Source organism: Equus asinus, chromosome 28, assembly GCF_041296235.1.
Source record: "Equus asinus isolate D_3611 breed Donkey chromosome 28, EquAss-T2T_v2, whole genome shotgun sequence".
Classification (NCBI taxonomy): Eukaryota; Metazoa; Chordata; class Mammalia; order Perissodactyla; family Equidae; genus Equus; species Equus asinus.
This window is the reverse complement of record NC_091817.1, coordinates 20,445,071-20,464,551: the sequence shown is the minus strand read 5'-3', so window position 1 is coordinate 20,464,551 and position 19,481 is coordinate 20,445,071. Positions and strand designations below refer to the sequence as shown.

At 47.1% G+C, this 19,481-nt stretch overlaps 1 protein-coding gene across 6 annotated transcripts in view; it reads right to left on the bottom strand.

Annotated features, from left to right (window-relative positions):
* The window catches only part of CHD9 (chromodomain helicase DNA binding protein 9), a 228,646-nt gene extending 209,261 nt beyond the window's left edge, over positions 1-19,385 (bottom strand). For 4 of the 6 annotated variants that reach the window (XM_070500257.1, XM_070500261.1, XM_070500251.1 and 1 more), the window contains exons 1-2: positions 19,205-19,334; positions 2,177-2,293 (exon numbers count right to left, since the gene is read on the bottom strand). The gene's annotated coding sequence lies outside the window, so the exon portion shown is untranslated. Of the gene's footprint in view, positions 1-612; positions 756-2,176; positions 2,294-19,204 lie in introns of all 6 variants that reach the window. The other 2 variants (XM_070500252.1, XM_070500253.1) reach the window with 2 other exon arrangements.
* Positions 19,386-19,481: the final 96 nt, after the last annotated feature.

Sequence of the window (19,481 nt, the reverse complement as noted above, 5' to 3'; positions counted from 1 at the left end):
GCTCATAGCTCCTAAAACCCTTGGAATTTCCTAAGTGATGAGAGCAATAAAGGTGTCTTTCATTATATTAATGAAGTGACTTTTGGAAAGCACCTAAGGATGGGGGTTGGTTGCCAGAAGAGCCAATGATGTGTTGGAGGGTTCGAACATCCAGTCCTACCCCCTGACCTCCAGGAAGGGGAGAGGGGCTGGAGACAGAGTTCAATCCTTAATGGGCAATGATTTCATTAATCATGCCTATATTATGAAGCCTCCATAAAAGCCCAAAAGCACTAGGTTTACATGTTGGAAATTGAATGCAGAACCCTCTTACCACCCCTGGACATCTCAGCTTAAGGTGAGCCCCCAAATTCTTTTTTGCCCAAAGGTATCTTGGGTTGGATTTTCTGTCCCTTGTTACCAAGAGAATCCTAATGGATACAGCATTATCTCATTTAACCTTTTCAACAATTCCGAGTTAAGTATTATAAGTACTGTAACCCCCGCTTTGCAGAAGAGAAACTGAGGCACAGATAAGCTCTAAGACGTAAGGAGTGGAGGCAGGATTTGAACCAGATCTCCTGGTCTCTGGAGCCTGCATTCTATCCACTCCACAAGGACTTGAGAACAGACCTGAGCCTCATACTCATAGCTCCATCATGTACTTCAGTCCGCTGTAGTGCATCTGCTCAGAAAGGAGAGCCCTGATTCTCCTGCAGCCAGCAGTGGACGGAGGACATGATTCACTGGTGTTCTCTGTCCCATGTGCCCTCTTTCTGGAAGAAAACACCAACAGAAGGAGCTCAGTCAATTCCTGTGGGGCTTACGCTTGATGTTAAGGGCCTGGAGGGCTCGAAATGGCCCAATATCTTCTCCTCCTTCCAGAGACTGACGCTTCAGTCCACTTTAGAGGCCACTCTTCTCTGAAGATACTGGAGTCTGGTACAGGCCTCCTCGTGCTTACAGCCTGAGCTACTCTCAGTCATGACAGTTTTGTGGGAATAATGGCTTTGAAAGGGGTTTAGAGCATCAGGTGCATGGCGGGGATGGCAGACATGGTACTCTGGAAGGGGAAATGGGTACTAGAGAAAGGGACATCTGAAGACTGGGTTAGTTTCAATGGATTGAGGGAGCAAGTCTGCCATATAAGTTGGATGATGGGATAAAATAATACGATATCTGAGGTTTGCTTCAAAATAACACAGGGACGGGGAAAACTGGGTGGAGATATAGATAAGATTGGCCATGAGTTGATCATTGTTGAAGCTAGGTTATGGGTGTATGAGGGTTTATTCTGTCTACATGGGCATATGTTTGAAATTTTCCACAGTAATTTTTTAAAGTATAATGAATGATTACAAAAACATGTTTTGTCCTTTATTCTTTACAGAGGTCTTCATGCATATCTTATATGTACCTCACAAATGATGTTTTCTCATTTTAAAGACGGTAAAACTGAAGCTTAGAGAGGCTAAGTCATTTAGGCAGGGTGGAAGTCAGAGCTGAACCCAGGCCCTGCAACTCCTGCATTCCAACGTTGTTCTGGAGCAGGGGGCAGCAGAGGCAAGAGGGTGATAGCCCCTGCTTGACGGGCGCTCACAGGCAGGGACAGGTACCAGGGGAGCCAGTCCTGTCTGCTTCTAAGTCTTGCCCAGCGGCAGCCCAGCCTGTGTATAATTGGACCCCGGCAGGGCCTGTGGGAATCACTGAGCACACAGTGGAAAGCTGCCCGCCACCAATTTCACGTGCTCCTCGGTAGTTAAGAAAACACAAGCCTAGCACAGCAGGCTCTGGACCCTTTCATGGGCATCCTGAGATCTGCTGCCTGAACATCTGGGTCTGATAAAGGGAGACCCACGTGGGCCTCCCTGCCCCCTTTCCCATAGCTATTTCCACACGTACCCTTGAAGCTCTGTGTGTGTGGCTGGTCTTTTCTTTTCTTTCCTCCCGAACATATGGATTCCCAGCTCCTATTTCAAACTCAAATTCTCCTCTGCTATAAACTCCCCAAAGCTCTCAATTTCCTTTTTCCATTGCTCATTCTTTCCTAAAGTGCATGAAAAAGCCTCTCTTAGCTCTGTTCCAATTTCCTTGTTTATGAAAGAAGGGCAAGGAGAACAGCAATTTCAACAATCAAGGTTAACCGAAGCCTGATTCCTCCTTAGAACACACCTCCACATGAGAGATGAAAGCTTACCAGGTACGGGAACAAATCACAGGAAAGCCTGGCCTCCCCCCATCCTCATCCTGCAGGAGGCCTCATGCAGCGCCATCTGCTCCCTTGATCTGGCTGAAATGTCCTTTGTGAAAGTCACTAATGGAACAGAAAAAAGAAAAGTCATGGGCATGATTCCCAGAAGGTTACTGCTGAAGTGGGAGTGTGTTATCTGGGAAGGGAGGAACAGGTCCTTGCTTGCTCCTTAGCCTGTGGCCTGGTATTTCTTCATAACGGCAACTTACCCTTTAAAGGCAGAAAGAGCCCATCTCTGGGCTGAAATACTGGACGAATCAGCATCAACGAGAGAGGGGGGAGGAGGTTCAATGCATCACCAAGGGCCTAGGGGACTGGAGGTCCTCACCCAGGCAGAGACTCTAAGGTGCCATCAGGGGCCCAGCAGGTAATGTAAATGGCCTGGGGGATAAGATGATAAAAGGCAGCTGACACTGGTTTCAGCCTGGAGGAGCAAAGGGTAGTAACAGTGGTGACTGGAGATAGCAGGTCATCTCTGACAGGGACAGCGGCCACTCACCTCTGGCTGGTTATTATTGTGGAAGAATGTGAGGTGAGCCTGGCGTTGCCAGATCTTCAATTTTTCCAAAGAAGTGGAGATCTGGATTTTACATGAAGTTTCTTAATTTGTGAATTGATTTAAAAGAAAAAATATCGAAAGGCTGACATTATGACCTAATAAAAGCTGTCCAGCAGTCCAAGTTTGCCCGAGCACTCCTGGTCTGCAACCCTGACTGAGGAAGCGGGTCCTCCACGTCCGCAGTGCCGTACGCAGAGCCCAGAGAAGAGGCGGGAGCAGGTCAGAGGAAGCCACAGCACCACAGGCCTCGCCCTGCACACTAAGGAACTAGGACTGTTCCAGGCTCAGGAAACACGTTCAGGCTTCTGTCACCTGCTCATGCTGTACCTGCTGCCACTTGGGTCTTTACTGACAACTCTCCCACCCGCTTCAGAAATTCTCCTCCTCTCCAGGCCAGTTCACGCGGCCGGTTCAGAACTCTTTCTTTGGGTAAGGCAAGTTGTAACTTCGGCCTCTGACCACATTCGAGTCAACCTTCAAAACAACTGAAAATTCCCCTGCCCACAGAAGACTCAAGCGACACCTTCCTTCCCTCAGACTCGACAAAATCATGACCAGTCACTCTGTCTACTTCAGAAACTCTTTTTTCCCCCAGAAAACATACCGTGCTTCAAGGACAACTTCTGTTCCTCATCTCTATAAGAGAGGAAAGAGGGAAACTGAGGCACACATTTGGGAGATATTTGCCAAAAGACAGATTTGGCAGGACCCCAAAGAGCTGGCAGCACCATGCACTAAGCTGTTTTTAAAAGTCCAGGTGTCTTCCTGAACTGCACACAACGAAGAGCAGAGACTCTCGTCACCATGGCATGGTCCAGGGTGCAGAGGGAGACGAGGAAGGATTTTAGGCCGAGGTGTGATAAACGAATCTCTTTCCTGGCATTACCTTTACTCTGTCATTTAGATTCTCCTAGGCTTGCAATTCCCTACACACTGAGAAGGAGAAAGATGAGTGGGAGGAGATGACAAGAGGAGACATTTCAGAGCAGGGGAAAGTGCCTTGCACAAGCGACTGCCTGCAGCAGGGTGTGTGCGTGCGTCTCTGGGTGTGTATGCGTGTATGTATTTGCATGCTTAGTTTGTATGCAAGCCATTTTGGTAGAAGGAGAATTGCTGTTTCTATACTTCAGTAAATACAGACCCTCGTGAGAGAGCCATCATGACTCTAGTCTCTCCCATCTCCCCAACACACTGCTATTCAATTAATCAATATATATTTACTGAGCACCTTCTTGGTATCTGGCACTGTGCTATGCACTGAGATTACATTAATGGGCACAGGAGACACAGTTCTGGCCTCAGAGGGCCCACAGTTTGAGAGGGAGGCAGACAAGTGACCGGGAAACTGCAGTTGAGTGGGTAAGCCCTGGGACAGGGGAAGTGAGCATGGAGAGGGCCTGCGGCAGGAAGCTAACCTGAAAGGCAGAGGGGAGGAGTTGGGGAAGGCATTCTAGAAGAAGTGAGGTCTAAGCTGACATCTGAAGGATGAGTTGGAATTGGACAAGGAAAAGGGAAGGGGCGTGTTTCAGGCAGAGGAAACAGCACAGGCAAAGATCTGGAGGTTGGATTATCCCGGCGCTTGAGGCAAACCTCCTGTCTGAGCCAAGGCAAGTTCTATGCTGGGGAGGGCTTCAGGGGAGTTCCAGAGCCAAGCATGGGACCAACGTGGCAGTGGCCATAAGCCAAAGCTGAGAATCTTGAAAATCATTGTTCTCAGATTTAAACTGCTCCGTTAAAAGCATTTAAAATGCTCTCTCGTCATTAAGGTACTCAGAATATAGGACAGAGAACTAAATGTTCAGGAGACATTCTGGAATACAGTCCCTCCTCCAAATAAAGGACATAAACTCTAAGGGTAAAGCATGGAACTGAGACAAACTGACTCTTAAATTCCAATTTACAGAGGACAAAGAACATTCATACTTTTGTCCTCTCTCTTACACACACATACACATTTACCTGGTGAGCCAGAGTGTTAGACTTTTAATATGATTTTTTACAGAGGAGGAAACTGAGGCCCAAGGAGGAAAAGTATCCCAGGTTACTGGCTCGTTCATTCATTCATTGACTCAACAAACAGTAACGAGCACCTGCTGTTGGCAGGCTTGCCCAGGCGCTGTGTGTATTGCGGTGAATAACTTGGGTATTCCCTACTCACAGGAGCCAGGATTCAAACCCAGTGCTTTCGAGTCCAATGCCAGCCCCTCCCAATACACTGAGCTGCAGGCTACAGACTCTGTCTCCAGGGCAGGGCTCCAGTGGGTGCGTGTGTACCACCCCACAGCCTGCGCAGCACTACCACCCCCCAAAACATACCATCAAAGAAAAAACAGCAGAGTTGCTATGCAAATGTATCTTCAAGGCAAGGCGCAGAGCCAGATTTTCCCTGTAAGTCCCTCCCGTATAGAAATTGTACCCACTAAAAGTTGTCCCGGCCCTGGTTGTCTCTGAGTCACCGGGAAATTTCCTAGTCCATCTCCACCCCCTGCTCTAGCCTAAAGGGAATGCTTGTAAACCCTCACCTTTTGCAAGTCTTCCCTCTAAACACTGTCTGATGGAAGTATGAAAGGGACAAAGGTTCTTTCAAAGGAAAAGGGGGAAGGTGGAGAGGGAGGAGAAAGCAGGGAATAAGCAAGAGGAGAGGAGACAGCAGACCACTTTGCCTCCCGCACAATTCTGCTGTGAGCCAAGTCTGGCCAAGGTCGGAGATGACTGGCAAAACCCGACCAGACAGACAGCCCTCAAAGATGCTTGGGAGAGGCTGGTGTACTTCCCCTGAGCCTGGGCAATGTTATTTCCCGGGGCAAATCAAGTCACAGAGGATAAAAGCTGATGACTGAATGTCTGGGGCAGGGTGGGAGGCCGTGCCAGGAGGTGGAGTGGAGTGGTGGAAAGGGAGGAGGGGTGGAGACTTGGCTGGTTTTGCACAGACAAATCTCTTCATTTTTCCAGACTGGAAAAAGCTGTTTGGGCTGTGCACATTTGCAGGGAGTCACGGTATTTACTACGCTTCCTGGCTCAACAGATTTCTTTTTGTCGTTCAGTCAAACGCAGCTTGTATTTTTCGTAGTCAGAGCTAAACAGACCATGGGGGCTCTTCCTCCACGTTGCGTTCAAAAAAACATCACAAGTGACTCGAAAAGTCCAGCTCACATGGGAGCAGGAGTGGGTGGGGGTAGCATGTTGTAGAGATAAAGGCCTGTGTGTAGGCAAACAGTGTCTTCCCCTTGGAAGGGTTTAATGACGCTGTTTATTTTCCCAATGTACATTTTTCTTTTTTGAGCAGCCATGAGAAGAAACTGCCATCCTAGAAACTGATTCCTGCAATTTGCATGTGACTCTCAACTATTCATGTTGACAGTGGTGTGGGCAGGGTGGAGGGGGGTGGGATAATCAAAAAAAGGGTGAATGAGGGAGTGGGGAGGGCAAAAGTGGTAAAGGGGCACATATGGATGGTGACGGATTCAAACTAGACTATTGGTGGTGAACACGATGCAGTCTATACAGAAGGCGAAATATAATAACGTACACCTGAAATTTATACAATGTTATAAGCCAATATGACCTCAGTAAAATAATTTTTTTAAAAAGTGGTTAATAAAAAAAAAATCCAGCCGAGTGGTTAAGTTTGCAAGCTCCACTTTGGCAGCCTGGGATTTTGCTGGTTCGGATCCTGGGCACGGACCTAGCACAGCTCATCAGGCCATGCTGAGGCAGCATCCCACATAGCACAACCAGACGAATCCACAACTAGAATATACAACTATGTCCTGGAGGGCTTTGGGGAGAAGAAGAAAAAGAACAGAAAAGAAGATTGGCAACAGATGTTAGCTTAGGTGCCAATCTTTAAAAAAAAAACAAGACAAAAAAACCTTTCTTGCCAAAATGTGCCGTTTCTAATTCTGGCCAGATGTCAGATTAGAAAGTTATCTGCTGAGCCACTGTATGCTAAGATATTAATTCAATCCACCAAACATTAATTGAGCACTTACTATGTGCAAAGTACAGTGCAAAGAGTGGAAGTGTCCAAGCCGACCACAATGTAGCATGTGTTTTACATTTTTAAGAGAAAACGGTGTGTGAGCCCAATGGCACACCCAGCCAACGGTGGGGTTTGAGGCACCAAGGATGGGCCAGGTCAGTGATGCCAGCCAAATCACCACACTGGGAGGGTGGTCATCAAATCTTGCTCAAACAACCTTGGAGTCATGCTGCCCAAGAGTTGGAGAGTGGGAGCCTCATCTGCAGAGATGACATAATGCCATATTCAGGCAACCTCTGACCTCTCCAGCCAGGGAGAGGGTAAACAGACAGACACCTCTGGTGGCGCAGGTTAGCATCACTTGATCCAATAGAACAGAGCCTCTAACCTCCTCCTCTTCTTGGATTGGCAAAGCACAAAGTCATCTTGCATTCATTTTAAGAGAGAAAAGAGCCACATGGACTGCTCTTCAAACTTGCTTTTGAGCCAGGAGCCACAGGGAGTTAGAGGGGTGGAGGCGGGCAGAGGGAAGCAGGGGCGGGTCTTTAGGGGACCAGGGCAGTCGGGGGAGCTAACAGTTCTGTACAGTCCAAGTTCTCTAGGCCAGATGTAGCTCAAGTTTTTTTCCTTTTAAATGACTATTATGGGTTTCATTTCAAAAGTGGAAATGCAGGGATGGAAAAATGAGTTTCAGTTGCTATGGAAATAGGAGTTGGCTGGGGCCTGCAGAAGCAGCAGCTGGAGTAGAAGAAGTGGCCAGGAACTTGGCCCTGTGACAGAGGGAGCTTCCGGCTGGGGACAAGACAACAACAGGCTTTAGCAGGGAGGAGGAGAAGGACGACAGACGAGAGAAAAGGAGACAGAGACTGTGTCACCAGACACTGCAGCCTATGAATTCTGCAGACATTTGCAGTGACAGAGAACGGGGCGGTGGGGGGCAGGGAGGCCATGTGTCTATCTGTATTGCATGTGCATCCCCACAGGCCAAAAAAACGAGAAGCAAAATAAATCCAATGCCTGAAAAAGAGCAGAGTTTCACCAGCGACCCTGAGGTCAAGAAAGCCCTGAGACAGCTGAATGACAGAAGAGGAGAGGCCTGCCATTTAGAAGCCTCACAAAGGGTTGGGGGAAAGGCCTGAGCAGGGACCGGCTCTCATACTCTGTGCTCCTTCACCTTTTGTCCTTGCACAACTCCTCAAATTGAAACTGATGTGGGCCAGAAACACAGCCAACAAAATCCCCGCAGGGTTAGCAAGACTGTGGGGGTGGGCAAGCTGGTTGTTCTGCTTCATTGGCACCTCTGGGTGACTGTTTCTCTTCTGGGTAGAAAGTCTCCATGACCCTGGGGTCTGGGGTCTCCTAGTCTGAGGCTTCGAAGGGGTCTGAATGTTCTCAGCATCACATTCTGGGGAGACACTTTCGTTAGGCCTATGGTGACTTCAGGCCTTTGCTGGGTCCCTCAGCAGAGCCCACCTGAAGGAAGATTATGCTATGCCCACTCCAACCCCAGGAAGAGGAACCACCCAGCCCCTCTCCTCCCATCACAGTGAGGGCGCGTGCACAGGGGGACCTCACACTCATGCAGGGACTCAAAGTTAGGCTTAGACACTATATAATCCTACCGTTGTCTATACATGCTGTCCGTGAGGAACACTGAGAGGATCACGCAGTTTAAATTGGCCACCGTTCTGGTATCTTGTTTTGTATTTCTTCATTTTTCAATATATCAGGAGTTTCAAAAAATGGAAGTGAGTATCAAAAATAATAAAATACTTAGGAACAAATTTAACCAAGGAGGTGAAAGACTTGTACACTGAAAACTGCAATCGTTGCCGAAATTAAAGAAGATACAAATAAATGGCAAGACGTCCCATGTTCATGGATTGGAAGACTTAATATTCAGATGTCAATACTACGCAAAGCCATCTACAGATTCAATGCAATCTCTGTGAAAATCCCAATGATATTTTTTGCAGAAATATAAAAGTCCATACTAAATTTCATATAGAATCTCAAGGAACCCCAAATAGCCAAAACAATCTTGAAAAAGAAGAGTAAAACTGGCAGACAAACTTTCTGATTACAAAACTTACCACAAAGATACAGCAGTCAAAACAGCGTGCTCCTGGTATACAGACAGACCTATACACCAATGGATAAAACAGAGAGTCTAGAAATAAACCCTCACATAGATGGTCAAATGACTTTTTTTTTTTTAAAGACTGGCACCTGAGCTAACGTGTTGCCAATCTTCTTTTTTTTTTTGTTACTGTTTCCTTCTTCTTCTTCTCCTCCCCAAAGCCCCCCAGTACATAGTTGTATATTCTAGTTGTAGGTCCTTCTGGTTGTGCTATGTAGGACACCACCTCCACGTGGCTTGATGAGCAGTGCCACATCCATACCCAGGATCCGAATGAGTGAAACCCTGGGCTGCCGAAGCGGAGCACACCAACTTAACCACTTGGCCACAGGACAGCCCCTGGTCAAACGATTTTTGACAAGGGGCCCAAAACCATTCAATGGGGAAAGGACAGTCTTTTCAACAAATGGTGTTGGGAAAATTGAATGTCCACATGCAAAAGAATAAAGCTGGACCTTTACTTTAGACCATACACACAAATTACCCAAAATGGACCAAAGACCTAAACATAAGATCTAAAACTATAAACTCTTATGAGAAAACATAGAGGAAAAGCCTCAAGACATTGGATTTGGCAATGATTTCCTGGATACAACACCAAAAGCAGAGACAACAAAAGAAAAAATAGATAAACTGAACTTCATCAAAATTAAAATCTTTTGTGTATCAAAGTACACTATTAACAGAGTAAAACAGCAGAATGGGAGAAAATATTCCCAAATCATATATCTGACAAGGGAGTACTATCCAGAATATACAAAGAACTCTTAGAACTCAACAGCAAAAAAAACAAACTACTCAGCCTGATTCAAAAATGGGCAAAGGACTTGAATAGACATTTCTCCAAAGATATACAGATGGCCAATAAGCACATGAAAAGATGCTCAACATCACTAATCATTAGGAAAGTGCAAATCAAAGCCACAATGAGCTCCTATTAGAAGGCTATTACCCCAAAACCCAGAAAATAAAAAGTGTTGGCAAGGATGTGGAGAAATAGGAATCTTTGTGCCTTGCTAGTGGGAATGTAAAACGGTGCAGCCACTGGAAAGTGGTATGGCAATTCCTCAAAAAGTCAAATATAGAATTATCTTGTGATCCACCAATTCCACTCTGGGTATATACCCAAAAGAAGTGAAAGCAGGAATACTTGTAAACCCATGTTCATAACGGTATTATTCACAATAGCCAAAAGGTAGAAACAACCCAAGTGTCCCCTGCAGATGAATGGATAAACCAAATGCTGTATATGCATACAATAGAGTATTATTCAGTCTTAAAAAGGAAGGGAATTCTGACACATGTTACAACACGGACGAACCTTAAAGACATTACACTAAGCGAAAAAAGCCAGTCACAGAAGGACAAATAATGTATGACTCCATGTATATGAGGCACCTAGAACAGTCAAAATTATAGAGACAGAAAGTAGAACGGCATTTATCAGAAGCTGGAGCAAGGAGGAAATTAAAATTAAACAGTTAAACCCATTCTGTAGTAAGTATGAAGTCTCAATTTAGGAAAATAAAAAAGTTCTGGAGATGTATGGTGGTGATGGCTGGTTGTACAACAATGTAAATGTACTTAATGCCACTGGATTGTACATTTAAAAATGGTTAAAATGGTAAATTTTATGCCATGTATATTTTGCCATAATTGAAAAAAAAAATATATATATATATAAAAAAACATGGAAGTGACCCAGGGTCAGCCTCCCAACCTCGGAGAGTTCTGCCAGCACCCAGGATATGGCCTTTCGCCTACTTCCCTTGTCTTGTCAAAACTTACCGCAGGTGCAAACAAGACCACAGACTGGTGTGGTGCATTCAGCATGAGTGGGCAGGATAGAAAGATGAACAAGGACGAGGATTGCTGAGCGAGGACAGTACGCCCAGCTTTGATGCGGGGTCTGAAGCGACAAGGCTGGAAGGCAGGAGCGGGCACAGTGGGTGCTCTGCAGTTCAAAGGAGGAGAGGAGACTTCTTGCTTGGCTGTTGGGTGGTGACAGAGGAAATGGTGTTTAAGGGGTGTTTGAGGAATGAGGATGCGCAGATGTGTGAACTGGTGGAGGGCATTTTAGGTGGGTTGATTGGCTGGAGTGTGGTATGACTGCGAGGCAGAAGGTGGGAGAGTGCAGGTGTGCAGGGGAGAGCAGGTGACCAAGGAGGAGGTGACACGGTGCAGGAACATCTGAAACACAAGCCTGTTGTCTTGGAAGGTCAGCATTGTAAAGGCACAGTTGGCCTTGGTTTGTAATCTTCTGGTGCCAGATCCAGAAGGAATTTGAACGCCAAACTAACAATAATCACAACTTCTATTCACCATGTGCACTTTACTCAATAACCCTAAGCAGTAGGTAGCAATATTCACTCCATTTTCTGCTGAGAAAACTGAGGCTCAAGAGGTTAAGCAACTTGCCTGGAGCACACACACGGCCAGGAAGTGGTGGAGCTGGGGTACAAGCCTAGGCCCAGTGGGTCTCAAACTCTAAGACACATAAGAAATGCCTCCAGAGCCAGCTTGAAGACACAAATTCCATTCCCAGTGGCCGAAGCTGGAATAACTGGAGCAACAAAACACAGCAGTATTGGATTATAACCCAGACTGTAAAATAAAACCTGTGAGTCCACATTATCATAAATCAAAAGAAAAATTAATGGGCGAGAAGAGGCAAATCTCCCATGCAGGAGAATTCCAGATAAATTATGTAGACACACTACCCTATAGGAGGGAATAGAAATGCCCACTTCTTCAGCCTGGGCTGTGCTTAGTGACCTCTTTCCAAGGTGCAGTACAGAACGTGGGAAATAGAGTAACCGTCCCATGGAGAAGCCTGACAAACACGCCTTCAGTCAGGGGGTCAAGGTCACTATGAACAGGGGTAAGTCATCCTGATATTAGGTATGCTTGATATGATGTGATGAAAATGCCACTTTACTTCTGGGGTATTCCTCTCCAAAACCCATAAGGCCAGTCTAATCATGAGAAAAATATCAGACAATTCCTACAGAGCAGTATTCAATATACTCTTCAAAACTATCAAGATCACCAACAACAAGGAAACCCTGATACACTGTCACAGCCCTTGGGAGCCTGAGGAGACAGGACAACTAAATGTAATGTGGTACCCTGGATGGGGTCCTCGCACAGAAAAAGGACATTAAGTAAACACTAAGGAAATCTGAATAAACTATGGACTTTAGTTACCAATAATGTATCAATATTGGTTGGTTAACTATAACAAATGCACTATGGTAATAATATGTTAATAACATATTAATAGGAGAAACTGGGTGTGGAGTATATGGGAACTCTCTGTGCAAGTGTCTCAATTTTTCTGTAAATCTAAACTGTTCAAAAAAAAAATGAAGTCTATTAAAAGCAAACCAGTTGCTGGGCTGACCCTCAGAACCCCTGGCCGTCTGGTGCGCATCTGCACAGTGTAACAGAGCTGTGAAGGGAGCCTGTCAATGGACTGAAGAGAAGCAGCGGACCCAGCGACATCTGAGGGGAGGGAAACAGTTCCCACCGAGGCCACCGTCCGCCTCTCTCCCTGAGGTGGGAGACTGTGCCTCTCTCACTAGACTGCAGCCTTCCTGGTGGGAGAACCGGATGTCTCCTGTCAGACTGGGCAGCCTGTGCAGGCAGGGCCCACTTTTCCTCCTGTGGAGCTCAAGGGGGCCTCCCTCAGTGGCCCCAGGTGCCAGATTCTCTACATGCATTTTATCTTCCTTTTAGGTAAGCCAAGGTTCTTTACATGGGTGGGAAGAGAGGCCATGAATAAAATGTACATTTTCTTAAGCCTGGCAAAAGGTCTGCTTGCTCCAAAATACTAAGACTCCTGGCTCTTCAGTGAAGCATAATCAATGCTCAGAAGCAGCAAACTCAAGGATTTGTTGGGTTGAGTGCCGTAAGCTTCCTCTCCTGCCCATGGCTCTCCAGCACCCCTTACTGTACCCCAGGCCCCAGGCTTAGCCAAGTGGTAGCCGTAATAACACTTTAAAATTGTGATGCTGCCAGTTCTATACTAGAACAAACCCCCAAATCCCAGCAAACTGCTTCTTGGCTGCAAGAAGTTGTTACTGGGTGGTACACAGCAATTCACCCCAAAATAGGGGGAGAGTATATCGGTGGAATGCACACACAACGTCTATGATTACTGATCTGCAAAAGTTCTTAAGGAGAGGACAGGATGTGCCTCTGGACAAAGCAGGAAGAGCCAGGCCTGGAAATCAAATCAAGACAATGAAAAAAAGGCCAATTGTATTAACATAAGCTGAAAGAATATTAGGTTGAGAGAAATGGTGATACGTGCGGGGCTCAGAAAAAGCAGCACTAAAGAGCAAGTCTTTGAGAGTCTGTCTTTTCTCCGACATGGTCCAGAGCAGTGGGAGCTCTGGAAACCCTCGAGCATTACAGGCAGCTCAGAGCGCTGGCCAGAGCTTCCTGGGATATGCTTTTGATAAGGATTTTAAGGTTGGTCCAGGGAGCAGTGGGAAAGCAAAGGTGCGGTAATTGATTAGTCATGTCTACCACGAGCACAGGGATGGGGAACCAGGACAACAGTGCTGCCACTCTGGACCCTTGTATCCTTCAGAGGACACAAATATCTTAGGCTATCCTGGCTATTAAATCATTCATCTTGCTCTCCTTGTTTTGATTCCATGAATACCAATCCTCTAACCAGAATTTGGCTTCCCAGGTGGACTTTCCCACAGGGGAAAGAATGTGCTAACAAGCTGACAAAATTTTCAGGCTGCTTCGCAGTTCTTGTCCCATTGTGATTTAATATATTTGTGGTCTGGCTTCCTCATCAGGCTCCTGTGAATTTGGCTGGTCTGTCCCTTTCAGCTTGATCAGCTCCACCACGTGCATTAAAGGAGCTCCATCTCTGGCCTGCAAAGAATGAGCATCGGAAGTCTCCAGCCCCCTGTGACGCTGGCCCTGAGGGGCTCTCTCTGGGTGACCAGCCTCCCTCGTACACGGCTATCTACCTGCCCTTTGCCACGTCAATCACCCCAACCATAGCCATCCACCCTGAGCCCAGAAGGAGCTGCGGGAGGCCTGCAAAAAAAGTGCTACAGCAACAAAAATAACTTTATAAGTTCAGCTCAATAAAAAAGAATAAGAAAGAAGCCCGGTGCATGGGGGGAGACGCCAAGAACACATGATCGAGAATAAGCAGAAGGAAGTGGCAACGTTTAATCTAGAGCAGGGAAGATCCGAGAGGGCAACCGGTTCCCCATCATCAAATATCTGAAGGACCGTGGTGATGCAAAGGGGGCAGATTTGTTCCCTGGGGCTCCAGAAGAAAATATGACAACCAAGGGGTGGCAGAGACAGGTAGAGATTTTGGCTAGATAAAAAAGAGGAACCTTTTAAGGCAGATTTCCTCTAATATCAGTAATTCAAATATCATCTTCACTTTTTTTCTTTTTTCTTTGTCAAATTTGTGAGAAGCAGTGTAATCCTGCTAAGAGCACAAACTCTGGAGCAGGACCTCCTGGGTTCATTTTCCAGTCTGTCCCTCGCTATCTATCTAACTTCGCACCAGTTATTTAACTTCCCTATGCCTGTTTTCTCAGTTAATAATGGTACCTACCTCAGACAGTACTTAACCCATGTGATTGTGGTGAGGATTAATTAAAATATACATGAAAAATGCTTAGAATAGCACCCAGCACGTGGTAGGTGCTCCAGAAGCGGTGGCAACTATTATTTTTTATTACATTCACTGACCCTCTATACTATTATTTAATATTCTTCTTTAAGTGGACACATTATTTATATAGATTTATTTTAAAGGAAACTTTATATCACTACTGTCAATGCAAAGCCAGAAACACTTGCCACGTAGAGGGGGAAATTATAAAAATAAACAAAAAACAAAACAATGTTACTAAATTTTAGCTAGCTACTGTTGTCTGTTTGATGCCCTGAATTTGAGGACTGCTGTCCTCTCCATAAACAGGGAGATGAGCAAGTGTTACAAAAACATTCTAGTACTTCCTGGAGACTTCTTTTGTTGACTGTAGTGAGAAGAAGAGTCTGGCAAGTTCAAGGAAGTGAAAGGTCAGTGTGGCTAGAGCTCCTGCTCTGGGGAGAGAGAGCAGCAGAGTGCTGGAGAGGGAGGCAGGGGAGGATACAAGAGGTGGTTTAAAAAGGGGCACCTCCTAGTCTGAGGTGTCCGTAGGTGGCCCCAGTGGTATGAGGAGCACACTTTAGAAACACTTTGTAGCCCACCTGTCCTCATCAGCGTCCCCCGGGAGGTCACCTGCAGACAGTTTCTAGCTGCACTGGCTGCCTCTCCCTTCTTGCTGCCTGAAGGCATTTTCTGGCTGCAGGGTGTGTACTGCAGAAGCGTGCAGAGGTGCCAGGATGGGGAAGGGCTCAGGAGCAACCCTCCAGCAATAAGGGACGGGAGGTGGGGAAATACCCCAGCTTCCTTACCTCTTTGTGGGACACTTCTGAGATGTGCTCCATACAATCTCTCCAAGGGTCGCCAGAGGGATTGGGCCCATTGACCCAGTGGTACCTTACTCATCAACACATCCTCTATTGGCTTTCACTCCCTTCCCTGGTCCGCTTCACTCTCATTGGGCTTTCTGAAATCACCTCCCAAATAAATTCCTGGCACCCAAATCCTTGTCTCATGATCTGCTTTTGGGGGAATCTCAACTACGACACAGTTTAAACTTTTGACAATGGAATGAGTTGCCCAGTGAGTAAGCTCCATTTTACTGGGGGCACTCAACCAATGGCTGAGAACGTTCAATGAAGATTCACGGGTCAGGCAAGGATTCAATTAGACAGGCATTTAGTATCCTTCTGACCCTTAGGTCCCATGATTCTCGACCAAGAGTTGGCAAACTATAGCCTGCGGGCCACAGCCAGCCCACCACCTGTTTTTGTACAGTCTGTGAGCTGAGAATGGTCTCCACCTTTTTAAGCGGTTGAAAACAAAATCAAAAAAAGAATACCATTTTGTGACCCGTAAAAACTATATGAAATCCAAATTTCAGTGTCCATAAATAAAGGGTAAACACAGCTACACTCACTCATTTCCATAGTGTTGATGGCTGTTTTCACTCTACAATGGCAGAACTGAGCAGCAGCAACTGAAACCATATGGTCCACAAAGCTCGAAATATTTACTATCTGGCCTTTTACAGAAAATGGTTTGCTGGCCCCTGTTCAAGATCATTATCCTGCAGGGACAAGAGGCAGACCGAGACCTGGGTGCCCCGTGGATGGGGAGGCTCTGTGCCAGACCTAGGATTGAGGGGGTAGTTTGGATCAGACTTTCACGTCTCCTTCTTCTCCATCTTTGTGGCCACCTCACTACTTCTTCTGCCCTCCGCAGGTATCTAGGACTCTTTCTCTGAGGCATTAACGTTTTTGTGCTAGGAATATTTTTGTTTTTAAAAGGACATCAGAACTTTTCTTCTCCACACTCTGCCCACAGGCCCAGGTGGTTTCATCCACGCTTGATGCCTTCCGCAGCCATTCAGTTACGGATTCCTCCTCAAACCAAACCAAACCAAACCTCACCAAACCTCCAGCCCAGGACCATGTCCTGAGGTCTCTGATCAATACTCCACCGTCTGTTCAATGTTAGATTAAGATGCGGGGTGGGGGTGGGGGTTTTGCTGCTGACTAGCGGTAAAACTTTGGGCAAATCATTTACTGCATGAGGCATCAATTTCATCATCTGTCCAAGGCGGAAATGATCCTGCCCAGCCTGCCAGGATTACTGTGCTAATTGGATGAAATGAGAGGTGCCCACAAAACACAGTGCCACCTGGCCCCAGCTTCTCTCTTCAGTGTATTACTGTATTATTGCACCTCTGCTCCCGTTGACCACCACACTCCCTGTGCTCTGGCTCTCCTTGAGTTCCCCAACCTTGCCAAGCTTTTGGCTACCTCTGGGCCTTTGCACACACTGCTTATTCTTCCTGAAACATTTTTTCCTCATCCCACCTCCTGCCTGGCTGCTTCTCAGTCTTTATGACCCCCAATCCAAGGCAGGCCCCTTCTGTATGCCTCTGCATCTTCGTGCTTGATTCTTTTATTGCGCATGCAGTAATATCTAGTTTCAGTCGATCCTCCTTATTTGCGGCAATTACGTTTTATCAAGTTGCTGTGAACACGGAATTAGCAAATACTGAACCACTGATTCTCGGGGAAAAACCTAAGGAGCCTCTGGTCACATTTTCATCAACAGATCAATGCTCAACCTTGTTTTATGTGTGTTTCTGTTTAAAGACATCTTATTTAATATATACTGTTGATTCATTCACACTGAACTCACAGCCATTACCACTACAACTCATACCTGAACAAAGCTTACCCAACATGTATTTTCTCTCTATGGGACATCACAGCATTCTTGTGCTTAGGAACACCAGACAGCCTTCAGCACCATGCGTGGGGGTGATTTTAAACAGCAAAATCACCAATAAAAAGAACAAAAATTCGAAAAACGTGGCACTAAATAGATCACAAAAAGGACCCTTGTTTACAGTATAAGAGGTGAACCAAGAAGGCAGAGCACCATGTTGTTTTGACCTCAGCCGGGAACACGCATGCTGGGTGACTCAAATTCTTTCCCACTCTGCACACATCATGAATGACTGTGAATCTGCTGAGGATATCGACTTGGGGGTTACAAAGACGTTTAGCAAGCAGGAGAATTCGTAAACACAGAATCTGCAAATGAGGATCTCTGTACTTTCTTCTCATTTCTCCCATTCACTAGAGGGAGTTCACTGAGGCTGGTTTACCTCTGTCTTACTCACCATTTTATCTCTAGCATCTGGAAAACTGTCCGGCACATAGTAGGCTCTCAAGGATAACTATATTTTGAATGAATGAATGAGTCGATGCAGTGAAAGTGTTTCATTTGCAGCCATGATAGCTAGTGCTCGCGGAGAATGCGCCCCAAGCTGCCCTGTGCCAAGTGCTTTCTCTACGATCCTCACTCACCAAGGGAAACAGCAGATGATCATACGTGCCCACGGGCTCTGGAGTCAGACAGCTGGGGTACAAACATGGGATCTGCCTCGTATTAATTATATAATTGTGAGCAAGTTCCCTGGCCTCTCAGAGCCCTAGCTTCCTCAGCTATCAAATGGGGTCATTACAGTTCTGCCTTGTGGGTTATGGTGAGGGGTCACTGTGGCAACACACAGAAAACATTTAGCACAGCACCTGGCCCAGCGATGCCCGTAGGAAACATTATTTCTCACTGTTAATAATTCTCCTGGCAATTCTAAGAGGTTTACACTATCGTACCCATTTTGCAGATGAGGAAACCGAGGCTAGCGGTGGTTTCATGGGTTCTCGAAGGTCACATAAGGAAGGGCTGGCTCTGGGGACTCCAGGCCCACGCTGGTAACTACTCGGCTCTTATATAAATATAAGGGGTCATATTTATTAGTTATAAGGGCTCTTACTCTGCCTGCTCACTACATCTACCAAAATGATGGGGGCAGCTCCAGCAGGCCCCCTGAACTTCTGTGGGATCCACCCTCCCTCCCTAGTGAGTCTTCTGTCATATTCCACATCAGCGTCTTTCTGTTCCCTGCCCACTTTCGGTTCAACCCTTTCAGAACCAGCCCTATTGGGAAGGAGGGTGTTGGTTTGTTATCTTGGGTTTGACAGCTCAAAGGCAGAGATATTTCCTGCTTAAAAGGCACATTAAACAAGAGGAGGGGGAGAAAGGGAAGAATCAGCATTCTGGGCTGCAACACCCGTCCTCAGGTTTTCTCTAACCCTTTGGATCAAGGGTCCTATGACTTAGCCCTAGCTGGAATCTCCTAGGAAGCTTTAAAAAATGCAGATATCCAGGCCCCAACCCAGACCACTTACATCTGAGTCTCTAGGGGGTGGAACTGGGGCATCAGCAGGTTTTTTTTAACGCTCCCCGAGCGTTTCCAGTGAGCAGCCAAGTTTGAGAAATGGGGCTCCGGGTCTTTTCTGCATTCAGCTCCAAAGCTGAAGTCGCTCTGGGCACTAGGAATTGCGTTTTCCTTTTAGGACTTGCCGTGCGGAGATTTGGGCAGGCTTTCCAGGGTCGCAGGCTAGGGGAAGAGGTTTGCGTGCAGCGACCTGGTGCTCTGCCTGCCCCTAGGCCCAGCCTGGAGCCCGCGGGTCCCCGGGTCCCCTTAGGCAACAACACGTGTGGCCGCTCCGACTTCTCCGCTCAGACCGCACGCGGGGCTCGGCGGCCGCCGCGCCGCCCACCCCAACCACAGAGGTTCGAGGAAGAGGCCCGGGGCTCGGGAATCCTACCTCGGCTGCCGGCGCTGCGCTCCAGTCCGCGGAATCCTGGGGCTGGGGCTCGGCGTGTCGCCGGGCTCCGCTGGAGCTGGCCTCCCCGCCGGGAGCGCCGCTGGAGCGCAGGCGCCACCTAGTGGGCGCGCGGCCGCGAGGCGGGAGCGCGGTCCGGGCGGAAGTGCCGCCGGGGCTGCCCACGTGGGCGGTTTCCAACGCGCCGAGCTCCCGGGCGCGGATCCCGGCTGGGTGGGACCACCTTCCCTCCCTAGAGGGCGCTGGGAACTGAACTTGC